We start from the raw sequence: 22,891 nt of genomic DNA, 5'->3' as shown, positions 1-22,891 counted from the left end.
GGCTGCACTAATCTTCTAAAGGTAATACTTGCTCCTTAGGAGAATATTTTTAAGGGATAAAAGAACAACACTATGGCACATAAATCTACTGAGAATGTGGATCATAGTAACTGATGTCAGCCAACTAGTTTATATTCAATGTCATTAATCTCTTGGACATGACAAATCTTGGTAGCAGAAGGGAATAAGTTCCAGATAATACACTTTTGAAGTAATGAATAACCCTCCCTGTGAAGTACTTTAATGACTCTCCTTGTCAGATTTAAGATTTTATTATTAACATTAGAAAATGGAAGCCCAAAAAGATACAGTTGCAAATCAATTTCACTGTTCCTTCATAACGAGTCCCTAATTGACCTCAATTTCTGATATAGTTGCAAATTTCCTGGCATACTTAATTTTAATGACATGTACAGGAGAATTTAGTAACTGAGCATAAAGAAATTTATTAAACTATCTATTTTCATGTACTTTAATAGATGAAATATAAATCATCACTACATTAATATGATGGTAAAGAGTGTATTTATGTCTTTTTACAGGTTAAGGGATGATCACTTTGTTAAATTAGTGTTTCACTTATCTCATTAAAAACACATGATAAGAATAACCTCAAATGCTAATACTCATTATGTAAGGACCCATGATAGAAAATTTACATTCAATTGTTTTTAATGGCTAATAAAATTATGTTGTTGTTTTTTTATCTTAAATGGACTCTGCTTGCCATTAAGAAAGTCCATTAAGAAAGTATGAATTAAAAATATAGTTGACTCTAAAATGGCCAGATCCCTGACATAATACATTTGACATACAAGAAAGAAAGCATTTTTACCCCAAAGGATAACTGCATGTTAGTATATGTGTACTTACAATTAACATTTTTAATTATAACATTCTGACAATATTGAAAATTATTGTTAGAACGGTGGAGTACTGCATGTCTGAGGGCCATATCTGTGCTTTACTCTTTCTGAAATAGATCTGCTTTGCTCAAATTCATTTATAACTTAAGACTATAAATAAATCATGTTTATAGTTAGGATACAGCATCTTATTTTTTTTCTACAATGATTTAGTGACAATTGGGCAGTCATTACTGTCAGACAAACCCCCATTTTGTTACAGACCCTGAACTTTGCTAGCTGTCAAACTTTAAAAGATAACTTGAACTTCCTGTATATCAGTTTCCTCATCTGAAAATGATAAGATGTTCTTACTTTGAAGAACTGTGAATACAATTTGAGATAATTTATGCAAATTGCATAGTGCAATGCTTGGTACCTAGCACATAGACAAAATTCAAAAAATATAGTTAATGTGATAATGAAGATGATGATGACAGTAATGGTGATGACTATGATGATGACTACAATAAATTTTATTTGCTTTCATTCCCATCTCTCTATTTTGTTTCATTTGTTCTTTACACAATTTGAAAGTGGAAGCATTTTCCAAGGGCGAATTATATGTCAAGTATTATGTTAGGTGCCAGGCATATAATATCTAATAAAACATTATCTTTGCTAAGAAGAAATACATGTAGCTTTCCATAAAAATATTAACAGATTTATATAAACCTATAATAAAATTTCCAAGCTCTGTTTTATATTTTACATTGTAATTACTATTTTGTCACTTCCACATTAAATATTTTGTACCCTTAACTGAAATATCAACTCTTGATGACCAGGATCTTTCACATGCAACGGGTAATAGATAAACAGTTAACGATTAGGAAAGTAAGTGAATTGGTGGAATAAATAAATGACTTCAGATGGATAAAATGCAACTTTTTTCCCCTTATTCTCTTTACCATATTAAATACTCAAGTTTCAGAAACAATAAGCCACTCAGTATTTTCAGAACTTTCTTTTTCACATCCTAGGTTAAGTATATATGAATTTCTGTGTTTAGAAATCTTTCTATTACTGATTTTTTTTTAAATATTCCCCACCTATGCTCCCATCCCACTCTACTTCTGTATTAACTTCTTCATCCTCTGTACATCAGAACATCTTATCCATTTGGTAAGTATTTCTCACCCACTCTGTGCCAGGCACCATAAAAGGAGAGCTGCCTACAGTAGTGAACAAAACAGACAGAATTTCTTCCTGCACTGCGATCACCAACAGAATGTCAGAAGAGTTATCAGACAACAATTTACAAAAATATTGAATGAAATACAGTTGCCCAGTGAGTTACAAAGTACAGGGTGCTCTAAAAGTGGATGATTGGAAGCCTTAATCTTATCTGATATATTAGTCAACTTTCTAGAGGGAGTGGCTCTAAGGCCGAGATCCCAAGAAGCAGCAATGGATACATTTTGTAGGGCTTTGGGTTACAGGAAGCCCCTGAAAAGTTTCACATCAAAAGTTACAGATTGGTTTCCTAAGGGTTTTCTTGGGAAATTTGTTCTAACCAGCTGGTAAACTCCTTAATCCATGCCTTGGACTTATGTTTCTTCAGATTTATATTGTCCAACACAATGATCAATAGGTAGCTGGTCATTGGACATTCAGGAAATGTTTCTTTTATGAGGAAGCAAAAACGTCTGACACACAACTCACTAGTTGCCAAACTTTGCATGTAAATTTTCAGGAATGCAAAGGCCACAGTGGTTCTTTCCTCAACAACTTCAAACTCAGCTATAAGTACATAACTGGGAGTGGCTTGGATTGCTCTAAATAATGACGGATTCCCTCCTGTATTATCCTACCTACTCAAAACATTAGTTGTTTTGTAACTAGATTTGTCCACTAGCAACTTCCAGAAGAATTAAAAGAGGAATGATAATTGAACTTCTACTCTTATAGCGGGCACTTTGCTATCCCCTCTGCCAAGAAATACTGTCCAAAATGCAGAATTTGGGCAAAATAGAGTAAAATGTGAACTTTTTCATTGTTACACTGGTGTATTATTTAACCAATTTTATTTAATTCTCTAAGATAGGAGATCCAAAACATTTGGGTCTCAGGACCCACTTATACTCTGAAAAATGTTGACTATCCAAAAATGTTTGCATTTGGTGCATTATATCTAGTAATTTTTACTACACTAGAATTCTAAACAGATAATTTTTAAAAATATGTATTAATTGTAAAATAAACCCATTTCATGTTAACATAAATGTTGTTTCTATAAGGGAAAGATATTTCCAAACATATAAAAATTAATGAAAGAGTAGGATTGACTTAACATTTTTGCAAGTCTCATTCATGTCTGGCTTAAGATACCTGGATTCTCCTCTGTGTTTCTATTCTAAATCTGTTATTATGTCATACATCATGTAGCTTCTGGAAAATGCTATTCATGGATGAATCAAAGTGAAAAAGGTAAATAATACATTAGTATTATCAAGAAACTAGGGCTGGGAATGGTGGCTCATGTCTGTAATCCCAGCATTTGGGAGGCCAGGGCAGGCAGATCATGAGGCCAGGAGATCGAGAACGTTCTGGCTAACGCGGTGAAACCCCATCTCTACTAAAAATACAAAAAATTAGCCGGGCGTGGTGGCAGGTGCCTGTAGTCCCAGCTACTCGGGAGACTGAGGCAGGAGAATGGCGTGAACCTGGGAGGCAGAGCTTGCACTGAGCAGAGATGGCACCACTGCACTTCCAGCCTGGATGACAGAGCTAGACTCTGTCTCAAAAAAAAAAAAAAAAAAAAAAAAGAAAGAAAGAAAGAAAGAAAGAAAAACCAAAGCAAATATGTGTAGATCTTCTGAAAGGGTCTGAAGACTCCCAGGAGTCCTGGAACCACCCTCTGAGAAGCACAGCTCTAGGATAATATATCTTCATCTTACTTTGCTGTTTGATTGGAACCCAGACACTGTGTAGCTAGCTACATGTTAACTTGCAAATTTGTGGTGTCAAATAGAAACAACTCTCCTCCTAAAAAGAAAAAAAAAAGGTAACTCAAGTGTGTTATACTTTTATTGTCCTGTATGACATTAACTAGTTTTGCATATAACCTGAAAATCTTATTGTAATATTAGCAATGATTGTTTATTAAGACAAAATTCTTGTAAACGCACAGCTCAACTGCTCTTGGTACTTTGGTACTAGTTTTATGATCTTTCTGGTGTTCCTATTAATTATTTAATAAATTGGTGACACATGGTCATTCCATATTTGTATGGGAGTCTTGTATGAAAGTCTTTCATATGCTTTATTGAGAGTATAATTTTAAAAAATTAGATATATTCAAAGTGTATGATGTGATGTTTTAATATACATAAATACTGTGAAATGATTGCTACAGTCAAGCTAATTGACATACCTTTCATCTCACATAGTTACCTTTGTGTGTGTGATGAGAATACTTAAGATTTTGTCTCTTTGCAAATTTCAAGTATACATTATTATTAACTATAGTCACCATGCCATACATTAGTTCTCTAAAACTTACTCGTCATATAACTGCAAGTTTGTATAAGTTGACCATCTCCCATTTTCCCTATCTCCAGCCCCTTCCAACCACCATTCTGCTCTCTGTGTCTATAAATTTTAGTTTTTTATATTTCGCATTATAAGTGAGATTGTGCAGTATATGTCCTTCTGTGTTTGGCTTGTTTCACTGAGCATAATGTCTTGTAGATTCATTCATATTATCATAAATGACAGGACTTCCTCTTTTTTTAATGCTGAATAATATCCCTCTGTGTGTGTGTGTGTGTGTGTGTGTTATCTCACCTTTTCTTTATCCATTCATCTGTCTATGAACACTTAGGTTGTTTCCATATCTTGGCTATTGTGATTAATGGTGCAATAAAACGCAAGAGTGCAGCTATCTCTTCAACATACTGATTTTATTTACTGAAGATATATATCTAGAAGTAGGATTGCAGGAGAGCCCTGTTTTTAGCTATCTAAAAAATCCATTTTTGGCCAGGTGTGGTGGTTCACAACTATAGTCCCAGAACTTTGGGAGACCGAAGCAGGTGGATCACTTGAGCCCAGGAGTTTGAGACCAGCCCTCACCACATGGTGAAACCTCATCTCTATGAAAGAATATGAGAATTAGCTGGGAGTTGTGGTGTGTACCTGTAGTCCCAGCTGCTCCGGAGGCTGAGTTGGGAGGATGGCTTAAGCCCAGGAGGCAGAGGTTGCAGTGAGCTGAGATCATGCCACTGCACTTCAACCTCAGCAATAGGGCCAGAACTTTCTCAAATTAAAAGATATATATAACTTACATATATAAATAATATATAAATACAAAATATAAAAAATTATATATATGTTTAATATATAAAAATTATTTTAAAATATATTAAAATAATATATATTATTTACCTCAGCAACTCCCATCAATAACTTAGCATATTATCTTCATTTTATAGAGAAGGAAATTAAGATTCTGAAAGTGCAAGTGACTTTTCTAAGATCAGAGAGCTCAGTGATGTTAGCCCTACACGATTTCTCAGATCTTTTTCTAGTACTATCTTTCTGGCCTTTCCCTGTGCTGGACTCACGGAAATCTCCTAATTTGTATAACCTTTTCTATCACACAGGCTGAGACATAGTGAGGAAAATACTGTAAACATTCTTTTCATACCAGTATCCCTAAAGGGGATATCCTGTAGATATGTTTCACCAAGCATTCTATGATTTCAGCACAAATTGAGAAAAATCAATTTTGTGTTTTTGAGGGAGGTTCCCAGAATCAATCTTTTTCCTTGTCATGAAACACTTTATTGTGGTTTCTTAATATAAAACTATCTATCCTAGATGAAAAATGCAAAGACGAGATGACAAAGTATTAAACTAACACATTTAGAGATGCCTGAGGCTGAAATCTGGACTAAATAGATTTAGCAAACCTTGATGAAACATGAGAAAATCAAATGTAGAAGCAGTAGAGGGAAAAAAATAAAAGGTCTAGGCATCTGTTATCTTCCTTAGGGGCCTTAGGCCTGAATTAATACTGACTGTCATGAATTTAAGTTGGCAATGGACTAGAGACATAAAAAGTCTTTTTATTTTATTTTATTTTTGCAGTATTGTTATTAGGGGAACTAGAAGAAATATGAATGTTCTTCTGCAGTAAAGAATCCTAAGAGAGCAAAGACCTGACACTTTAAAAATGATTGAGCCATTTTTGTGTAACTGTTTTCATATTTTATAGAAGCAAGTATGAAATGAAGTTTCTAAGTATTGGAAAGCACTTGTTCTTATCCTTTGTTGTGTAATGGAAGAAGACACTGTTCTATACACAGGAGGGAATGGTTGAAAGGAGTCATCAGTGGGATTTTGTAGTGAGGAATATTAACCTCTGTTTGGAGTTGGTTTCTAAATGTAGGATATTTCTACAAATGTAGGACATTTCTACAAATACAAATTTTGAAACCTCACCCTGACTTACTAATCAGTCTCCTGAAAATAAGAATGGAACAAGTACCAAAATCAAAAGAAATGTAACCAGTCCATAGGAATAGCAAAGCAAATCAAAAGCAATCAACCAACCAAACACAAACCAAGCCACCTATAACAGCAAACTTGCCAAGTCTGTATTAACTAGGTTCAGTTCTCAAAGCAGCCTAACACCCTGGTGTGGCACAATTCTGAGGCAGATTGCAAGGCATGTTTTACTAAAGAGCAGTACTTATAAATAAAAATAAATTACTCAATAAATTGAGGGATATTCAGAACTATTTTCATAATAATGTCCAGAGAACGCTTTATCAGAAGAAAAAGGACAGGAGTTATGACAAGAGGTGTGGTAAATGCACATCTATTGTAACTTGGCTTGTGTACGCCATGCCTTATGCTGGGAACTTCAGAACACTGTGTTATGTAAGCAGCATACACCTTTGTTGTTGAGGATAAAGAAAAGGTGAATAGTTCCTATTGGGTTTCACGAAACGGTAATTAAAAAAAATAGGAAGGATAGAAAAAAAAAAACACAAGAGGAAAGAAAGAAAATCTCCCCCACCTCCCTAGACGTTTGAACTTTTAAAAAATATCTGATTTCTTTGGAGGTGGTGGAAAACTGTGGAAGAAGTGCGGGTAGAATCTAACATTACCTGTGTGAGCTTAAGTTAGCCAAACTTTCAGAACTTTAATTTCTTTAGTTACGAAATGGAGAAAATATGATTGCTATAGTTATTAAATGAGGTCATGTAATAAAGCATCTAAAATGGTGTCAATCATGTGTCAGTATTCAAAATTGGGAGCCGCTATTTGCTGCTATTTGCACAGTTGAGTACTCAGATGTATTATAAAGGAATAACCTATTTTTAAGTTGCTTAGGCATTTCTACTGAAATACACATGTAGATAGGGAGATGGAGAGACAGACAGTCTCACCAATGTATAGCTTGGGAAGTGCCAGCAAGCAAACCGGTCAGATAGTGGGCACTGCCCTATTTAGGCACTCATGTTCATATGTAAACTTCCTCCTTTGAACTATATGTTTTTAGGTACATATTGTTTTTATTCTATGTCATTGAACTATCTGTGTTGAAAATCATCAATATTCTAATTTTTACATTTTTGGTTATGTTTTATTTTTAAATTTCCTTGGATCAAAATTATCTTCACACGCAATTCATTTTGTAGCCATAGGTAAATATTTAAAAGTTTAACTAATTAATTTTGACTTCCTCCTTTCAGTTGCTGCTCTAGTGTATATTAAACATTCTATGTTCCTTTATATTGTATGTTGTAGACACAATGATAAATTTGAACTCTGCAGCTATCAGTTCTTTGAAGGTGAAGTTTTATCATCTTTATGTGCCAATCTAAATGAGAGGGCTCACCACTCAGCTGTTAGAAGGAGGATCATTTCAGAGGAAAACCCCGAGGTTAACCTTAGCTCCAATTCCAGTTATACCACTTTATGGTTGTGTGGCCTTAGACTAATGATTTGTTCACTCTGAGTTCCCAGTTCTATACCTGTAAAATGTACCTGGCTATATCTACAGTTCAAGTTTTCTGTGAAAAGTAATAAAATAATGACTATAGAACTCAAAAACATGATAGGTTACTCAAATGATAATTTCATCTCTCTTTTAAAAATATTCAGAAAATATTATTACCATAATGTTTAATATGTATTGAGTATTTACTGTGTCAGGCATCTGGGTAATCACTTTGCAAAGTACTCTTATGTATCTAGAATGTCAAAATGTTAAGGGCATGAGGACCCAGACACAAATCATGTCTGTTTTATATTAAGCACACGGGCACTGGAACCAGACTGCTTGGATATGTATCCCAGATCTGCCCCTTAAAAGCCTCTAGGTCTTTGAACAAGTTATATAACCTCTATGATATGAATTCCTCATATATCAATTAAAAATTATAAATTGCCTCTCTCACAGTATTGCTGAAAGCATTTAATAAATTAATGCATAAAAAGTGTTAAAAATACTGCCTAACATATATGCAGTATTCAACAGTTCTGGCTATTAGAGTCATTACCTATTGTTTTAACAAAGACAATAGTCAAAACATCTAATGACTATCTTCAGACGATTTTCAAAGTGCTGGAGTCTCTTATTCTGAGCAACACCAAATGTTACAGGCCCCATATTGTCAGACTGAAATTATATGAAAAGCTCAAAAAAGTAGTTAACAGCTCTAAAGTCAGGGACAGAGTCAGCATTTCTAGATCCAATTTCAAATCATGGCATTTTATGTATTTTTAAGCACCTGGTCACACCTAACTCATGAGGCAAACTCCTTAGAGGAAAGGGCTGTAGTTTTTACTTGTCTTGCAAAGTGCTACAAAATCTTGATTGTTGGCCAGAACTCGTTCTCTAGAAATTGATGGGGTGACTGAGGTAAGACTTTAAGTAATTTAGATGGAGCATTTTAAAATCCATTTAGAAGCTATTTAGGGAAGTATGAGTCTGAAGTCAAAGTTGAAGCTGAAACGGTCCTATGAGGCCTGCAGGGGGAGAGCCACAATCGATAAAGGCCATTATCTTAAATAAGTACAGAACATCGTGAGCCTGACTGAGTATTTTAATCCTTGTCTGGCAGGATTAAAAGGAACATAGAACAAGACAAAGGGCCCAGGGTTCATAGGGCTTCAGAAGCAGAGAGCAGCTTTAAAACTCTTCAGTCAAGAAGGCTCTCCGTGCCCAGCAATTCTCTCCCTCCCCTTTTCTCAGCCTTCCTACCCTCCCCTCTCCAGTCCTGCTCCCATACTTATCCACTACCCCGCATTGTTCTAGCCTGGCAAAGGCTTGGAGAATATTGTCTCCTCTATAAAGCCTTCCAGATTTTTCCCTAGCTCTCACCATTGGTTCCCAATTGTGGCTGTACATTAAAATCATCTGTGACAATTTCACATACCTAGAATTTAGCCCCCAATATTTGGATTTAATTGGTCTAGAGTGGGACACTGGCCATGGATCTTTTTATTTATTTATTTATTTTTAAGGTTTCTGGTTGATTCTGATATGCAGCTAGTCAGGCACCACTTGGGAATGATTAGTATCTCCTTTGCAGCCCAGCTTTTCTTTGTAATACTGCTGGGCTGATGAGTCTCTGCCCTTTGTTTTTCAAAACAACTATACTGTGAGCACCGTGAGTTCAGAGGCCTCTCCCCTTTTTTTCTCTGCTCTGTATCTGACCTAAATTTCATACTTAAAAAAAAATAATTCCTTGAAAATGGGAATTAAGGCTGGGCGCAGTGGTTCACACTTGTAATCTCAGCACTTTGGGAGACCGAGGTGGGCGGATCACGAGGTCAGAAGTTCCAGACCATCCTGGCTAACACGGTGAAACCCCGTCTACTAAAAATACAAAAAATTAGTCTGGCGTGGTGGCAGGCACCTGTGGTCCCAGCTGCTCGGGAGGCTGAGGTAGGAGAATCGCTTGAACTGGGGAGGCGGAGCTTGCAGTGAGCGGATATTGCGCCAGTGCACTCCAGCCTGGGCGACAGAACGGAACTCGGTCTCAAAATAAATAAATAAATAAATAAATAAATAAATAAATAAATAAATAAAAGAAATAAAATGGGAATTAATTTTTTCAGTTACTCTTTCACTACTTATATTTTTAGTTCTTACATTCTAGCATCTATTGATTAAGTCAGCCATTAATTTACTGATGCAAATATTCGCCAATAGTATACATCACATATTATGCAAATAATGCATGAATGACTACATAGTTCTTTATATTAATTAAAGTCAGATGGCACATTTTAGAAAAGGTACTAATAAGGAGACATAAAAGAGGACTTATCACAATAGTTTATAATTTATACACACTGACAGAAGTACACACATATATTGAAATATACATAGCCTATATGTGTGCACATATATGCATTTACATATTTCAAGATACAGCTTACTGGCTGAAAACATAGACAGTCGAAACCAGACTGCCTGAGTTGGTTCCCAGCTCCACCAGGGACCATCTCTTCCACTTACTTATCTGTGCTTCAGTTTCTTAATTTATAAAGTGAGGATGATAATAATAGTTACCTCATGGGAATATTGTAAAGATGAAATGTATTGATTTATATAAAACGAGAGTAAGCACTATACAAATGTTAGCCACCATCATCATCATTATTATTATTAACAGTTTCTCTTTGCTATTTTGTACATCCTTATACAATACTTCAGGACTAGCTAAGTCAGGCTGGGACAGACTGACTGCTCTCACATCTATCATGTCACCAACATGTCAGAATCATAGAGAGAGTTCTAAATGATGGGACTGCCATTTTTCCACAGTGAATTGCTTGAATATTTCTGTGGAATACCTGCTGGCATGAAAAAATAAAAAGGTAAAAGAAAAAATGTGTCTTGTCAACCCGAAATCTTCCAACCATTTGAAATAATTGCTGTGAATTAATATGTTGTTTTCTCCAAATAGCAGTTAACATCTGTGCTTCCAACAGATGTTCACCATTTCTAATATAACTGTTTCCCCATTATCCACATGTTTTATTCTATTTGTGTATCCTGTACAGCAAATTTTCACCGAAGTGTGAGCTTTTTTTTCCCCGGTACTACTTCATAGTCAGGGAATCTACGTAAAACTTATTTTTATTTAATAGAACAAGAGCAACAAAAAATACTAAGAGAAAATATGCATTACATATTATATCATATGTTACGTAATCTTTTATATAGTATAAAGTATACATATTACATATGAATGGATACAAATCTTATCAGAATCAATAAGAAATAAATAATTTATACACAAGGTATTGATACAACAGGAAATCTTTCTTTTGCTTAATGGTCTGTTTTGACTCTCAAGAACTGTTATTTCATGAAGCCCTCTTGATTATTAGTCTAAGACTCATTCCTCAAACATCAGGAAAATTTTCAAATTTGATACTAACTTTCATTACACATTCTTGAGATTGTCTATAAGATCTTATGTCAGTAGCAGAATGTCAACAAATCTCAGTAAATAAATATCTTTCTTCTTAGTATAATCCTAATCTTCACTGGAAAGTGTTCACATATACAATAAAAATTTTGCTTACTTATATTCTGTCTCTGGGTTGATGACATAATCATTTAGGAAAGAATATGATGCAACAAAGTATGAGAATGCATTATTTCTTAATTTGATACCTTAATTGATAGAAAATTCCTCTGCTAAATTATCTTTATGCACTCACTTTGTGACCCAAGGTTAGGAAAATGATTTCTGTTAGATACAATGTTTTCATCATTAAAATATGATTATATCTCAAAGAACAGTCTCCAGTTTTCTGTTTCTGTGTCAACTCAGTGTAATATAATGCCTGGAATGTGGTAGTTACTGAATAAGGATTTGCTAAATAAACTGAAAATAAATTCTATAGGGAGAAAAAAAAAAAAGACTCCTCACACTGCTTGCTTTCAAGGGCTTTAGTCAGGGTCAATGACAAGTTAAATAATGATTTTAGAGAAACCAGTAAGTTCTTTGCCAATGTAATTGGCATTTCCACCACCAATGAATCACACCAACTCTACCATCACCACTACCAATACTGTTGACGCTATAAGATGCTTCTCTATGATTATAAGTGTAAAGACTTCATCATCAAATTGAATTTGGGCTAAATGATGTTTGGCAATACTCATACATAACTAACAAATAATAGTGAGCATATTTTTTTAAATGGTGCTCATTAGCTAACCATCCATTCATTCAACGTTATTGAATGCCTGCCACATTCTAAATTCTGTTCCAGGAATAGGGAAACAAGAGAGTACAAAGATGATTTAAACACAGTCCTTCTTACTAAAATGTTTCGCAATCTCGTTTGGGAAAATAAACATGTCTATCAATTGAGATACTGCGGGACACAATGTTAAACATTCAATAAAAAATTATGTGGGTACTCAGAGGAGGTAGAAAACTCTTCTGATGAGTGAAAATAGGAAGGAATTCATGAAAGTTTAGTATGTGATCCAGATCACAACTTAGGAAATACATATTTGTAAATCCAACTTATTGAAACACATTGATTGTATGTCTTATTTGACACCAGATAATATATTTAGCACTGAAAATTCTCATGTAAAATCATTATTGCATTCAAGGAATTTCACATGTGGGGAAAGGCAGGAAATTAAATAGTATAAAAGTTATTACAATGACACAAATATGTCTGTTTACATCATGGAAAACCTGACCCCTTCCATAGAGCTCTTAGGGAGTGATTTTCAGAAGAAATAACAGTTAAACTTAATTTTGAAGGAAAGAAAATTAATTAATGGGGTAAAATCTTTGTGAGAAGAGAAATATGATAAAAGGATAGATGTTCTAGACTGAGAAAAAGTCCAAGTACATCAGCATGGTGGGGTGGCATAAAACAGCCTTTACTCACCCACTTACATATAAAGAACACATAAAAAAGCACATGATATGAAAGTTGGAATGATAAGCACAGTTTTGCATATTGAATATTGTCAGGGAATGAGGAATGAGACAAGGGCAGAATAAAATCATATTGTATTTTATATACCACGTGAAATTTATTCTTAAGGATTTTAGCAGGATTATTCTACATTCAGAGTGTACTCTGTCTATTCAAATCCTTATAATAAGAGATGGAGATAATGACAAGAACATTCTAGCCAATGCACATAAAGGTGCATAAATAGGAATATGGGAATATGTACAGAGTAGAGAAAGTAGCTTACCAGTCCAGAAATGGATGAATTACAGAGATTAGCAGGTGGGATCAGACTAGATTATTGAGTACATTGTCCCTATGCTATGAAGTTGACACTGTATTCTGTGCTTTATTAATACGATGTGGTAGCCCTGTGTTGGATGGAGTAAGTGACAGAAAGCCTGTCAGAGGAGTTGTAACATGAGGGTAAATTAGATTGTAAAGGCCAAAACTAGGATAATTGAATAGAAAAGGGATATGAAAGATACTCAGGTAATAAAGTCCACAATTAGAACATTTGTTAGTCTGTTCTTGGTTGATATGCTGATTACCAAGGAGAGGTAAGCAAGGGTATCTATAAACATTTATCACAATTATTACAGATTAGAACCAAAAAAACAAATCACTTTTGAAACTCTAGTAAACCTCTTGAATTAATATACTATTTCCATGCTAATCCATACACAAATCAAATGTGTAAATCTTTCACTTATTATTTAACCTTATTCTAGCAGAAATTTTTAGACACAATAATAAGTTGCTTCCAGATTTCTGGGTGTGACTCATCCATGCTGAGAATATTTTACTTGTCATGTGTGGTTACGGGTTCTTTAGGATGGTGAATGGTGAATTTAAGAATGTGGAAGTCTAGGAAGGTCTAAAAAAAGTTGCTTCAGAGCATGAATTTGTTGATTTTACCTTAGGTTTTGCACCTATAGTTCAGAAGTCCAATAACTGGCCTCATTCGTTGAAAGCTTTATTGAGTATTGGTGAAGTTTTTCTGATGCTAAAACATATACTGAAAGCAAGCAATAATGCAAGCCTTGTAATATGTTACAGATATAGGGCCTACTTTCCATGCCACTTTGCATTTTATTTCTCTTTAGGCTATCTTAGGAGACAGTTATAAAGAATTTTACACAATGATATAACTTCCTTGTCAATAAAACTTAAATTTTAGTGACATACATTCCAGTGTAATCTTGTTTCCTCTTATTAGAAAGAATCCAATTGTTTTTTCCCTTGACAAGAATGATATCACCCAAGATACATTATTTACCCAGATGAAAAAAATAGAAAAAAGAGGGGAAAAAAGCTGTCTATTCAAATCCTTATATAAATAATCTGCTTTTAAATAATCTGCTTTTTAAATAATCTGCTTCTGTAGAAAACAATTCATAAAGGCAAAATGAAATATCATATATCTATATCTATCTATAGTATAATAAAACAAACACTTAGACATAGAAAATGTTCTGTTTCTGTAATTCTAGTGACTCTGATCACCCTAGCAGTCTTAGGCTTATTTGATGATACAAAATATATTATTCCGTTTCTCCCGAACAATCTGAAAAGTACAGTCTATTAAAGTACTCCCTCTCATCCACTAGATAGAAGGCTACACACACAAAGCCTTGATAATGGTAAGCTCTTGATAGTGGTAAGTTCCCTAAAAGAAGATGAGGGAACTTTCTTTCTTGATCAAATGATAGGTTTCACAGGTAAGAATATTTGGTGGCAATGAGGATGACGATCAATTCTTTCTACTGACTGGGAACAAGGAACAGTGGTCCTTACCACGTACTATATTAGAGAGAAGTGTTACACTACTCTTGTATAACAGTTTGTAATTTACTGGCACGTTTGCATTTATGGGTCTAATTTAATCCTCCCAAAATCTCTGAGGAAGGAATAATGTTCTTTACCTCCTGCTTCTCAGAAAGGAGAAAAGCAAGCCTGAAGAAAAGCGACTAGTGATTATAGTCACTAGGTTGCATATTTTAAAGCAGCAGGTGCAAGGCCCACAATAAGAGATTCACCTCTCATTAATAAACAGGATGAGAGCTCCACATGAACTTCCATGGTAGACGGTGTGTTCGGCTGTTCTTGTTTTGCTATAAATAAATACCTGAGGCTGAGTGATTTATAAAGAAAAAAGGTTTAATTGGCTCACAGTTCTCCATGCTTTGCAGTAAGCATGGTGCTGGCTGTTTCCGATGAGGATCTCAGGAAGCTTACAGTCATGGAGAAAACCAAAAGGGGGGCAGACATCTCATATGGTGAGAGTAGGAGCAAGTGAGAGTAAGTTGGGAGGTGCCACACACTTAAAAAGTGAGTTCTCACATGAACTCAGAATGATAACTCATTTGTCACCAAGAGAATGGTGTTAAACTACTCATGGGAGATGCACCCTCATGATCTAATCACTTCCCATCAGGTCCACCTCCAACATTGGGAATCATATTTCAACAAGAGATGTGTAAGGGATAGACATCCAAATCATACCAGGTGACAAGATGGCTAAGGGTACAGCTTTGGTCTCTTCTCAATATTGGATCTCAAGTGCCTCACTGGTTTCAGACATACCATAGGTGCTTAGTATACATTTCTTTTTTTTTTTTTTTTTTTTTTTAAGAGATGAGGTCTTACCGCATTGCCCAGTCTGGTCTTGAAGTCTTGGGCTGAAGTGATCCTCCTGCCTCAGCCTCCTGACTAACAAAGACTACAGGGCACACCATCACCCAGCTAATTTTTAATTTATTACTTTTTTTTTTTTTTTGGCAGAGACAAGATCTTGCTATGTTGCCAGCCTGATCTGGAACTCCTGGCCTCAAGCAAGCAATTCTCCCACATTAGCCTTCCAAAGTGCTGGGATTGTAACAATTCTGGCTCCATTTTAGATAAAAGCTTGCTTTCTTGAATGTAATTATTGCTTTGCTTGAGTTTGTAGATTATTCACTTCAAACAGCCTCAGAAAAATAGGACCTTCAACAGAGATAAAAGGAAACACCTCTACCAATAAATCTGGGAATGGGCTGACCAGTCTGATAAGAACAGACTAATAGCAACTGTGGAAGGTCACAGAACACTGACCAAGAAAGCAATAATTAACTGCCCACTTGAGACAGCTCATTTTTCAAAATAATGTTTTGATCATCATTTTCCCTAATTTCCCTTAAAAATCACTGATCCAGAGAAATAACTTAGAGAAGTGGTATTTGAATGCTATTTCATTGCCTCTCCCAAGTTGATGACTTCTCCAATAATGCTAATTTTCCTTTCAACAAAGCTCATCTCTTGGGTTTTTGGCTTTGATGCAATGAGAGGCCCAGATCTGAGTTTGATTGTAGGACTAAAGGTGTGAGCCATGAAACCTGGCCTTGTTTCTTGAATAAATGGACAAATGGAAAGACATTACAAAAAGTAGACATGCATTAAGCAATGGAATTTGTGTCAAGAATTGTGTTTTATTAGACTTAGTGGACAGAACACAATGCATTGAAATGAATATTGTACCATGGAATTAATGTTTATAGTTTTTTGAATAAATATAGAAATTGACCCTCCCAGTCTTAAAATTTGAAACTTACATTTGAGTTTCTTTCGACCCTCAGGTCAGGAACTGAAACTTACCAGATCACCCATCCACACAATGAGATGTAAAACCCCTCATTCATCACAATTGCTTCCTTACCCCTCCCTAATTCCTGTTTTCTTGTACATAGCTAATACATTCCTTACCTGCTACACAAATCTCCAATGTATTCAGTCGAGTTACATAGGTTTGAAGTTTGGCTCCCATCTCTACAGCCAACGTCACCCAAATGAAAAGCCTGCTTCCCTGGCAATACTCGTTGTCTTGGTGATTGGCTTTCTGTGCAGCAAACATTTCATACCTAGATGGAACCCCTGGCATTTCAGTAAAAACATTTACAATTTTTATACTGTAACATAGTAACAACGTTAGTCATTTATCTGTGACACATAGAAAAGAGCAGATAGAACTCCATGTCAGGGTAATATGTCAGAAGGAGGAAAAGATGGTTGCAGCTGTGTGCAAGTTTGCAGATTTTGTGCTAAGATAAATACAAGGCTACCATCTGGGGACCTCTATATTATTCAATCTGAGGAGAATAATAGAGGTTGTATAATAAGTTTGAGGATATGAGAGTATGATACTATATAGCCAGTCTTTCCTCCCACATTTTAAGTTTCATCTTTCATGCCACCTCTTGCAATGTTATTTCCTGCCAGAGGCCTTACCTGGTCACACTCTCCCATGTACCATATAACCCCAAGTAGTCCACTGCTTGATTTATTTCCTTCACAACACTTTTCATTATGTTAGCTTATTTACTTATTGTTTTTTTGCCCTAGTGTTTAGTTGGTTCGATTGGACAAAGGATGCTGAACTTCTTGTTCATAGCTACTCCTATTATCTTAATTTCTATTAGAACTTAACGTAATATTTGATTAAAAAATTAATGATTATAGGCTGAAAGGTAAAAGAAGATGGGGGAACTTTCTTTCTTGATCAAATTACAGGTTTCACAGGTAAGAAAAATTTCTTTGGGGAGGAAATAGGAAGTTTTCGTCTAAGTTGCTAAGAGGGGGAGTGGTGGGGGTTAGGGGAGGTACAGTTCAGTGACAACATAATCTGAAATTCAGCTGAATAGCCAGGGGAGTCATAGCCTGAGCAGCCTCTCCTGGAGCAAGTCACAACCACTCTGAGCCTTGGTTTACTCTGACATGAAAAGATTTTAGGCATAGGTGGTCTCTAAGACCGCCAACCTCTTAAATAACAAGGTGATTCTTTTTGCTGTTTTGCCATTGCATCTTGTGTATATCTGCATAATAAATTTTGTCACATTGCTTTACCCTTGCTTTGTGCATATTCAGTACTTGCTTTTTCTCTTCATGACTATAATTCAAATGCATATGAGAGAACAGTTGGAGGGGGGTTGATGGCTACTGAATTTAAATATTTTGCTTATAAGATTTGAATTAACATATGGTGCTCTGCAGTTGTATGAAGGTAAAGTTCTAGGCAGATACTTCTATGGACCACTGGACAAGAGTTATTCTGGTTCATTTCTTCCAAATCATCCAGTTCAAATTGTTTCCAAACTCTTCCTTTTTAGAGTAACTTATATGACTTTCTAAATCTTTTCACTTGGCTGCCACAGACTTGAGACAGATAAAACATTTTTCTGTCTCTTTTTCTGTTCTAAATGTCCAGGCTGCAGGAGACAATAAAACAGGCTATGAATTCCTGAGCTGGTTTCCATTCACAGGAGACATTAAGCTCCACAAGATTGATCAAATTTCACATCACCAGGTCCCTGTAGCCCTGAGAGTGCCTCACATAATTATTTAATTTATAGTTGTGAATCACATTTGGATCATAAAATTCCAGCTAGATAAGTGTATGGAGCAAACCTGTAATTAAGATTAGAGTCCTCACAAATAAGGTGACTATTATTTATGGTCGTTACCATCCTGATATTGTAAAATGAACTCAGGTTTTAGGATTCTTAAATTACTTAAGGATCCTAAGGTAATTTAATATTCTTTAATAAACCCAACTAAATTAGAACAAATTATTGACTGCAAATTAAAAAAATTTTTGTGCTTCCCTGTAAAATATTTGAAGTTTAAAGTGACAATCTGAATGGAAAAATTATATGACTGCTTACCAGTGAAGTATATTTACATTGTCATCCTAATTGATATGCTTGGAAGTTTAAACCATGGTATGTTTTCTTCTCTATCTGTTTTGTTGTTGTTGTTGTTGTTGTTTGTTTGTTTCCACATAGTACTTTGAGGGAGGATATCTTAGTCTCATCTTTCCAACCCCAGCTCCAGCACAATGCCACACAACAAACTTCATCAGTTAAGAAAATAATTACTAATTAAAATTACTGAAATGAAATATTTTCAATGGATATTAAGCAGTCATACAAAACATATTTTCAAGAGTTTTGAGAATATGAAGACAATTATTGGGTTATAATATTATGTATTAAAATGAAAGAGTGTGATCACAAATAAGAAATGAACCTTCGTCCTATGAGGTTCTCTCTCTCTGCTCTAGGTAATGAAATTATATTTAATTTTAGTTTCTTTCCTAGTATTTATTTTTTATTTCAAATAATACATTGAATATTACTCACTTGATAAGAATAAAAAGAAAAAAGCATTTTTAGAAAGACGTCCTTTTTTATATATGAACCTGTTAATCCAGCTGTGTAAATATTGCAGGTTTAATATTATACAAATTAATAGCATATCAATTGATTACTTCTTATTTCTTTGTTTTATATAGGCAAAATTCTTATGAATATAAATATAGTATGCATTTCTTTCCACATCTGTTCTGAGAAAATCAATAATACACAGTAAAGTTCTAAATCTGAGAAAGTATAGCTTTTTAGTGGAGGGGAAATAGTAAAGCAGAACAGCAATAACAACAGAAAAACAGGAATCATTTATACATCTCTCTAGGCTATTATACTGGCAAATCTGAAAGGAAAGGAAATGAACCTCAGGTCACATACTGAGTTCTCAATGTGATGATTGCCACTGGTGATTTTTCATTTGGAATATCCACATCCAGTGGTCTATCTCAGAATGCTTCAATATCAAGTCATTTTGTTTACTGCACATGTCCTTATACATTCAATAACCATAACAACTTTAATGTGTATAAATCTTACAAAATTTCAAAATGGTTTCATATAAATTGTCTTCCATTTTGAAATATGAAGATGTTGTCTTTTAGATATCTAATGTAATTTAGGTAAACAGGAAAGGAAATAAAAATAAATATTTATTGAGAAACTACTACTTGTGTTGATAAAATAAATAATTTTACACATGCTATCTCTTGATTCATCATGGTTCACTGTAAGGTAATTACTATTTCTGGCAGTTGGCAGAATCTTGTCCCAAAGACACTTATGTATGAATCTGCAGGAAGTGTGAATATCATGTATTATATGGCAAAGGAATTTGTATATTTAATTAAGGTCATAGGCCTTGAAAGTGAGAGATTACTCTGAAACATACAACTAAATGTAATACAAAAAAAAGCCCTTAAAAACAGAGAACTTTCTACAGCTGAAGGCAGAGATGCAGTAATAGGAAAAGTCAGTGAGATTCCAAGCATGATAAGGATTTCATGTATCTTTGCTGGTTCTGAGATGCAGGAGGCCACATGCAAGGACCAGAGAAAGGCCGCTAAATGTTAAGGGCAGCCCAGCATAAAAATTAAAATAATTTAAAAAAAAAAATGACTTCATAGACTACCAAGCAGCCATAAAAAAGAATGAGTTCATGTCCTTTGTAGGGACATGGATGAAGCTGGAAACCATCATTCTGAGCAAACTATCACAAGGACAGAAAACCAAACACCGCATGTTCTCACTCATAGGTGGAATTGAACAATGAGAACACTTGGACACAGGGTGGGGAACATCACACACGGGGGTCTGTTGTGGGGTGGGGGTCTAGGGGAAGGATAGCATTAGGAGATATACCTAATGTAAATGACGAGTTAATGGGTGCAGCACACCAACATGGTACATGTATACATATGTAACAAACCTGCACATTGTGCACATGTACCCTAGAACTTAAAGTATAATAAAAATAAAATAAAATAAATAAAAAATAAACAATGACTTCAATCCTACAACTTATGGAACTGAATTCTGCCAAAATCTTGAATGAATTTGGAAGCAGATACTTCCCCCAGCCTCCAGAAGACAGCTTAGCCAGGCCAATACTGTGACTTCAGACATATAAGATCATAAGCAATGTAGCCACACCACACTGGACATCTGACCTACAGCAACTATGAGATAATAAACAGGTGGTGTTTTAAGTGGCTAAATTGGAGGTACAGTAATACATAGCTTAATCACAGGAATACATTCTGAAAAACAGCACCCTTAAACAAGTGTGTCCTTGTGTGAACATCATAGAGTATACTGACACAAACCTAGATGGCATAGCCTACCACACACCTAGGCTACATGGTATAGTCTATTGCTCCGAGGCTACACACCTGTACAATATGTACTGCACCGAATACTTTAGGCAACTGTAACACAACAGGAAGTCTAAATATATCTAAACATAGAAAAGACAAGCTAAAAATAAAATATGAAAGATTTAAAAAATGGTACACCTGTATAGAACACCTGACGTGAAAGAGCTTGTAGGACTGGAAGTTTCTCTGGGTGAGTCAGTGAGTGGTGAGTGAATGTGAAGGCCTAGGACATTACTGTGCACTACTGTAAACTTTATAAACACTGTACAATTAGTCTACAATACATTTATATTTTTTCTATTTTTAATAATACATTAACTTTAGCTTACTATAATATTTTTATAGACTTTTTAATTGTTTTGACTCTTGTAATAATACTTAGCTTAAAACACCAACACATTGTACAGCTACACAAAAATAATTTATTTCTTTACATCCTTATTCTATAAACATTTTTCTATTTTTAATACTTTTTATTTTTACTTTTTAAATATTTTGTTAAAAACTAAGACAAACACACACATTAGCTGAAGCCTACCCAGGGTCAGGATCATCAATATCACTGTCTTCCACCTTCACATCTTGTCCCAATGGAATGTCTTCAGGGACAGTAACATGCATGATGCTGTCATCGCCTGTGATAACAATGCCTTTTTCTAGAATACCTCCTGAAGGACCTGCCTGAGGCTGTTTTACAGTTAACTTTTTTAAAAAGACGTGTAGAAAGGACACATTCCAAAAATAACCATAAAAAGCATAGTATCGTAAGTACATAAATCAGTGACAGAGACATTATAATTGCCAAGTATTATGTACTGTATATAATTATATGTGCTATATTTTTATATGACTGGCAGCCCAGTAGGTTCGTTTACCCCAGCATTATCACAAACACACCAGTAATGTGTTGCATTACAACGTCACTACAGGCATGACATCACTAGGCCATAGAATTTTCTCAACTCCATTATAATCTTACGGGAACATCCTCATTGACTGAAATATCATGATCGGATGCAGGACTAATTTGATACAGTGGTTTGAGAAAGCTAATGCATTTTCTCACTTTACGGTTGAGGATGATTCTGAGGCTCAACAGATGATTTGCTTAAGATCAAACAGCCATATACAGAAGAACTATTTTTCACTGTAGAACTTTGATTCCAAACTGATTTTTCTACCACACAATAGTTAAAAGGAATTGGTAATTATGTGAGACAAATCACCTTCTTTGCCTGCATTTTGTCATACCACCTAATATGTGAAGATGACAATCATCATCACAGATAATAACATAATAAAAACATTTTTTAATGTGTGCCATACGCCAGACATTTTGTCAAGCACTTTAAATTACCCATTGTATTGAGTATCTGTAACAATAATATAAATTTGGTTCTGAAACCTTCTCCATCTCTTGATGAAGAAACAGACTTTTTTGTTTGTTTGTTTAGAGACAGGGTCTTCCTCTGCCGCCAAGATTGGAGTGCAGTGGCATGATCATGATTCACTGTAATCTTGAACTCCTGGGCTCAACAATCCCTCCACCTTAGCCTCCCAAGTAGCTGGGACTACAGGCACGTGCCATGTTGCCCAGACTGGTCTTAAACTCCTTGTCTTAAGGTATCCTCTCACCTTGGCCTCTCAAGGTGCTTGGACTATAGGTGTGACACTGCAACTGGCCAGAAACAGAATTTTTAAAAGGTTAAATTACTTAGCAAATAAGTAGTACTAAAAGACTATGTACCCAGGTTTTCAGTCTTCCAAGCTGGGTGTTTGAACTTTAGTAAAGTTATGCATGAAAGTAAGTTACACAATCTGTGGCCCATAGAAGGAGTCTAAATGTTAGTTTTTGGTTTTATAAGTATTACTGGTAACAACAGATACATATTTTTGAGCTCTTACTTCATGTGTGTTTCTAGGCGTTCATGTAGATATTTCACACATATGCAGTCATTTCTCTGCACAG

This window comes from Mandrillus leucophaeus, unplaced genomic scaffold, assembly GCF_000951045.1.
Source record: "Mandrillus leucophaeus isolate KB7577 unplaced genomic scaffold, Mleu.le_1.0 Scaffold589, whole genome shotgun sequence".
Taxonomy (NCBI): domain Eukaryota; kingdom Metazoa; phylum Chordata; class Mammalia; order Primates; family Cercopithecidae; genus Mandrillus; species Mandrillus leucophaeus.
The sequence above is the reverse complement of the archived record's forward strand: the minus strand, read 5'-3'. Positions refer to the sequence as shown.